This window comes from Heterocephalus glaber, unplaced genomic scaffold (assembly GCF_053883595.1).
Source record: "Heterocephalus glaber isolate CG9 unplaced genomic scaffold, H.glaber_assembly_v1.0 deba00000347, whole genome shotgun sequence".
Lineage (NCBI taxonomy): Eukaryota > Metazoa > Chordata > Mammalia > Rodentia > Bathyergidae > Heterocephalus > Heterocephalus glaber.
Genome location: NW_028258143.1, coordinates 62372549 through 62378972, shown reverse-complemented (window position 1 = coordinate 62378972; position 6424 = coordinate 62372549). Strand labels below are relative to the sequence as shown.

The 6424-nt window shown below is 36.6% G+C and overlaps 2 pseudogenes; one reads left to right on the top strand and one right to left on the bottom strand.

The window, feature by feature from the left end:
• Nucleotides 1-1237: 1237 nt before the first annotated feature.
• On the bottom strand, nt 1238-2264 carry LOC101716490 (protein FRG1 pseudogene; annotated as a pseudogene).
• A 209-nt stretch (nt 2265-2473) lies between these two features.
• Nucleotides 2474-3422, top strand: LOC101720652 (small ribosomal subunit protein mS35 pseudogene; annotated as a pseudogene).
• Nucleotides 3423-6424: the final 3002 nt, after the last annotated feature.

Sequence of the window (6424 nt, the reverse complement as noted above, 5' to 3'; positions counted from 1 at the left end):
ATGAAATTGAAAACGTAATTAAAAACTTACCAGCTAAGAAAAGCCTGGGCCCTGATGGCTTCACTGCTGAATTCTATAAGACATTTAGAGAAGAACTATTGCCACTACTGTTTAAACTCTTCAGTGAAATTGAAAGGGAAGTAATTCTACCAAAATCATTCCTGGAAGCAAGCATCACCTTGATCCCAAAAGCAGAGAAAGGCCCAACTGAAAAAGAGAACTATAGGCCAATCTCACTAATGAACATAGATGCAAAAATCCTTAACAAGACACTGGCAAATAGAATGCAGAAGATCATCAAGAAGATCATACACCTTGACCAAGTGGGTTTCATCCCAGGGATGCAGGGATGGTTCAACATATGCAAATCAATAAATGTAATCACTATATTAATAGAGAAAAGGACAAAAAACATATGATCATCTCAATAGATGCAGAAAAAGCATTTGACAAAATCCAACATTGCATTTATGATAAAAAAAAAACCTACAAAAAATTGGAATAGACGGTCTCTACCTCAATCATAGACAAAAGCCATCTATGAAAAACCAACAGCCAATATCATACTAAATGGCCAAAAACTGAAATCCTTCACACTAAAATCAGGAACAAGACAAGAATATTCACTATCACCACTCCTGTTCAATATAGTTCTGGAAACATTAGCCACAGCAATTAGAAAAGAGAAATAAATAAAAGGAATAAAGATAGGAAATGAAGAACTTAAATTATCACTATTTGCAGAGGACATGATACTCTATATAGAAGACCCCAAGAACTCCACCAAAAGTCTTCTAGACTTAACCAAATTCAGTAAAGTAGCTGAATACAAGGTCAACACAAAAAAAATGAATACCTTTCCTGTACATGAACAACAGAGTCACTAAAAGAGGAACTGGAGAAACAACTCGCTTTACAATAACACAAAAAAAATTGAAATACCTAGGAATCAACCTAATGAAAGAAATCAAAGACCTCTACTCTGAAAACTACAGCACTCTGAAAAAAGAGATGTAAGAGGATATCAGAAAATGGAAATACAGCTTTGCTCCTGGGTAGGAAGAACCAATATAGTGAAAATGGCCATACTTCCAAAACCGCTATATAGATTCAATCCAATTCCAATGAAAATTCCAGCAGCATACTTCACAGAACTTGAGAAAACAATCCAAACATTCATTTGGAACAAAAAGAGACCTAGAGGGCCAGGGATTTAGCTCAATGCTACTGCCCCCGCCTCACAAGCGCAAAGTCTCGAGTTCAATCCCCGGTACCAAAAAAAAAAGACATATTATGTAAAGGTACATATTTCCAACAATGAATGTTATTATATTGCAAAACTTAAATGTACCAATAAAATTATTTTTTTTTCTCTAAAAGCACTATCACTGCATATTTTATTCAGAGAAAACAAAAGGAGTAGGCAGAAACAAAAAAAAGTCCTGGTCATTTGCAATATCTATCAGCTTTCAATTTGGCCCTCCTGTCGAGAAGTGTCTCACGCAAAAATCCATCTTTCCAAGCCTTTTTAAGAATTTTACTGTCTTCTTTACCGGTTTGAGGTTTATGGTCTTGGAAGCACTGAAATTCTTTTACATAGTTGATTTCACACTGGTTTACATTCCCTTTGTCTTCTTCTGGAATGTCACCTTTTTTCTTGGTTTCCCTTTCAGCACAGGATCTAATCGTTAACATTTCTTTTTCTCCTGGTGTTTTACTTTTTGCTTCTATATTACCTGCTTCGTTGCATCTTATAAAGCAACTGTTTGCAGCCAATAAGGCTATTTTCCGATCTTGAAACACTGGTTCCCATTGTTCTCTTGGTCCAACAGCATCCGAACACACAATAAGAAGTCCATCTGAATTGATAACAAGATATTTTTCATGGCCAGATTTCAGGGCAATTCTGGAATCAGACAATTTGACAGCTGTAAACTGCTATGGAGGACTAGGATCTTCATCAACTTCTTTATGTGGTGCTCCCAGTGTAAAAAGACCATTGTCAAATGCATGGATATAGGTTCCTTTATCCATTTCAATGGTAATATTTCCTGAAATCTCACCAAAGTTGGCTACTGTCCACCACATTCCAAGAATATCAAGTTGGGTTTCTTCATCTTCTTCTCTTTTTTTCTTCTTTTCTTTTTTTTCTTACTTTTGGCTTTCGTTTCCTTGAACACGAGTTTGGTGGACTTTACGTAGGAGTATTCGGCCATGGTTCTGATGAAGCTTCTCAACAGAGGGGAGAAACAAACCTGAATTCAAAGAAAACACTCCACAAGAACAATCTCTCAGAAGTCGTTGGCCTTTTTTCCAATAAAATTAATTTTTTTTAAAAAATTACTTGAGCAACACATAAAATTGCCTATAATTTTGATGCCCTTTTGTTCTCTCTAATTAGTGTAGTCTAAAGAAACAGTGGGGTCTTGCAGCCATGGCAGCCACCGTGCTCCCGTGGTGGTTCACCTTGTGAGCCTTCTCCACCGCCGTGACCCCAGCCACTCACGCTCGGAGACCTAGCCCATACAGGAGAAACAACATCCAAAAGTGAAAGGCAAATGAGAAGACAGGCACTACCTCCTAGAACAGAGAAAATGGCTGTTGACCAGGACTAGCCTAGTGTTTACCCTGTTGCACTGCCCTTTAAGCCCTCTGCAGTGCCTCTCCCTGTTCGGATGGGTTATCCAGTGAAAAAGGGCGTTCCTATGGCAAAGAAATCTAGAACTTCTAAAGATCCCTAATTTTCTGCATTTGACTCCTGTAACAATTAAAAAGCACTGCCAAGCTCTTAAAGATTTCTGCACCAAGTGGCTAGCTGCACTAGACAGTGATGAGAAGTGTGCGAAGCATTTTCCAATTGAAATTGACATTGCTGATTATGTTTCATCAGGACCATCTGTTCAAAACCCCAAAGCACGAGGAGTAACCTTAAGGGTGAAACTTTCCAGTTTGAATTTAGATGATCATGCAAAGAAGAAATTGATTAAACTTGTAAGAGAATGATACTGCAAGACTACAGATGTACTCACCATCAAAACAGATAGATGCCCTTTAAAGAGACAGAACTATGATTATCCACTGTATCTACTATGATTATGCACTGTATCTACTGACAGTATCATACCATGAATCTTGGAAAACTGAAGAATGGGGAAAAAAAATAAGACTGAAGCAGACATGGAAGAATATATATGGAAAAATAGCTCCTCAGAAAAAAATATCCTGGAAACACTTCTCCAAATTAGCATCGCTGAGAAACACATGGAAGTAAATAAAGAAGAGCTCCTTGGTACTAAAGAGGTTGTAAATTATCAAAAGTCTCTTGTTAGTCTTAAGAATGAGGGGGAAAATGAAATTACCCTTTCTCAGTACAAAGAGTCAGTGAAGAGACTGCTAAATCTAACATGAGTTGTGAAGTGGGAAGATCTGCTTTATTTTAGAATACATGTACTCAATATCTAATTTAATGTAAAAGTGAAAATGTTTAAAAACCACTTCTTACCCAAGAGTTAATTTTAAAATTATCTGTAATCGTAAGAAAAAAAAAAAAGAAAAGAAACAGTGGGGAAAATAAGTGCATGACTGCCCTGTATAAACTAACAGATCTACTAAGCTATGTGGTCTACACAGCCCCAATTCAAGGAAGGAAGGATCGGACTAGCCATACTCTCTCCCAACCAAATCTCCCTTTTCTCTTACTTCTAGGATTCATTCTAGACCAGGTCGGAGTTCTATAACACACTCAGAAAAGAATAAAAGGTCCCTGTGTTCCAAGGTGATTACGACAAACTTAGGATCCAGTGTCTATCATGTTTGACCTTAAGTAGGAATGGACTAAAGGCCATCTAACTGAATAAGAGGAGGGTCTGTAAAACTGAGGCTCGGGGTTTTCTTTCCGGTAGTGGATGTCATAGATAGGACCTGCACATCAAACAGAAGCATGATAAACATATCCAATGTCAATCACATATTGTTTCCTATTTGTGAGAAGATAAAAATAACAAAATGAATATACAAAAACGTTATCAGGTGCAAATATCTTTAAATGTATTTGAAAAAGACATTTAAAACCTGAGAATCTCATTAAGTTCATTACATTTTTTTGAGTTAGAAGGAAAGGATATGAATGAACGTATCTTAGAAGCCAAAGAAATGTAAGCTCAATCAAGCTATTATCCTATCTAGAGTTTATAAACTTCTCTAAAATATCAAGAATTAAAAGATGTGTAAAGCTCAAATGCAGGGTGGAGGGCCATGTGATCATCCTGTTGGAATCAGTGAGCAACTGACAGTAATTACATGTTTGTGTTACCCCGAGATTTCTGTGAGATTTCTAACCTCCGATGGATGTTAGGGCTTAGCCAGAGATCAGGTAATGAGGGTAGAGACCTCATGAATGCTATCAGTGTCCTTCCAGAGGAGAAACCAGAGACCTCCCTCACACCTTCCTTCATGTCTGGCAAAGGAAGACACCCTAACCAGAAAGCAGGCCCTCCCTACTACTGGGTATCCATCCAAGGGAAATGAAATCAGTATGTCAAAAGGATATCCGCACTCATATGACTACTGCAGCACTATTCACAGTAGCCAAGATACAGAAGATACAGAATCAACCCGTGTCCATCAATGAATGAAAGCACAAAAATATGTAATCCATATATAAAATGCAATACTATTCATCCAAAAAGAAGGGAATCCTGTCATTTGTGAGACTTGGCTGAACTTGGAGATATGATGCTGAGTCGAATAAATGAGGCACAGCAAGACAGACATGATCCCACTTATATGTGGAAACTTGAGAAAGTGAACTCAGAGAAACGACAAGTAGAATAAGGTTACCAGAATCTAGGAGGCAGAGGTAGGTATTGCACTTGATGTTGGTCAAAGGATACAAAATTTCACTTAGCAGGAATAAATTCAGGAGAGCAATTGCACAGCATGGTGACTGTAGTCAGTAACAGTATAGTGCGTACTTAAAAACTGCTAAGAGATTAAATTTTAAATGTTCTCACCACAAAAATTGACATGCATTTAGGTGATATGTTAATTAGCTTTAGCCATTCCACAAAAACATGCATATATCAAAACAGCATGTTATACACCATAAGTATATAGTTTTATTTATAGATTTAAAACAAATTTTTTAAATTAATGTTTTTTAGAAAAAGAAACTATTTGCTCCTACATGAAAGGAAGTAAAAGAGTAGGAAAAATACTCGTGTCTTTTGTCCAGTCCAGGAAATCTGGCAGAGTTATGTTTCCAAACATTTCTCTTTAGGTTCAACTCTCATTCTTGCCATATCCTAATAACATTTGTGTCCATTATTTACTTAGTGGCTTTCTTAAGGTTAAATTTAGCTCTTTCCAGGGCCAGGGATTTAGCTCAGTGATGCCGTGCCTGCCTCGCAAGCACAAGATCCTGAGTTCGGTCCCCAGTACCACAAAATAAAATAAAATAAATTTAGTTCTTTCCTATTTGTAAGATCCTTGAGATCACAAGTTTGATGCACTAATAACATTTTTACTAATACACACTAAAATATGTAATTCTTTTACATGTAATATTTCCACACTGTGTTCATGCCTTGGCTTAAGTCACCACACATAGTAGTGAAACACACTCAGGGCACACATAGGAAAACACCAGCATGTAGTGAAATGGTACCTTTGATCAAAACTGCCATATGCACAAAATTTTCTCTAGCTACAAGCAGGAAAGATTTTCTGTATTTGGTCCTTGAAAAGAATCATTTACCCTAAAAGCATAGCTCAAGAAACATAACATTTACTCCATGTCAAGTGACCTGGTAATGCCAAAGAGTCATTTATTTTCCCTCCAGGAACCTAATGCCAAGTGAATAAATTCTCTGGGGGGCGGCGGGAAACTCAGCATATCCAAACAAATATTCCTATGACAACCCAACTTTAGCATTAATTCCTCTTGTGACCATTTAAAATACCATTGGAAAACAAACTAATTCCTGACAAAGCAGACGAAGGACCATTAAATGAAATGTTCCCAAAAAAGAGCCAGGCAAGATCCATCCTGTATGACACATTGAGTTCTAAAACAGGTAATGAGATAATATGTACAATGAGAGCATACTCATACAAATATATGTATGTTTATGCATACAATAAAGATTAGAAGGAAGTACATCAAAATATCAAAATATCACAGTGATTATCTCTGCATGTTAAGATTACAAGTGAGTTTATTTTCCTACTGATAACTTTTTTGCACTTTACAAATTTTCTTCAATAGTCTTTTTCTTATATCAGAAATAAAACATCTTTTCACTTTAACCTTTGATTATCACTTACTTAAGACATTTTATTACAGAGATGTAGAGTAGGTGTGTGTATAATAAAGTCTGTCTTTGAAAAAAGGGGGGCATGACTTTTATTGTTTTTTGTTTTGTTT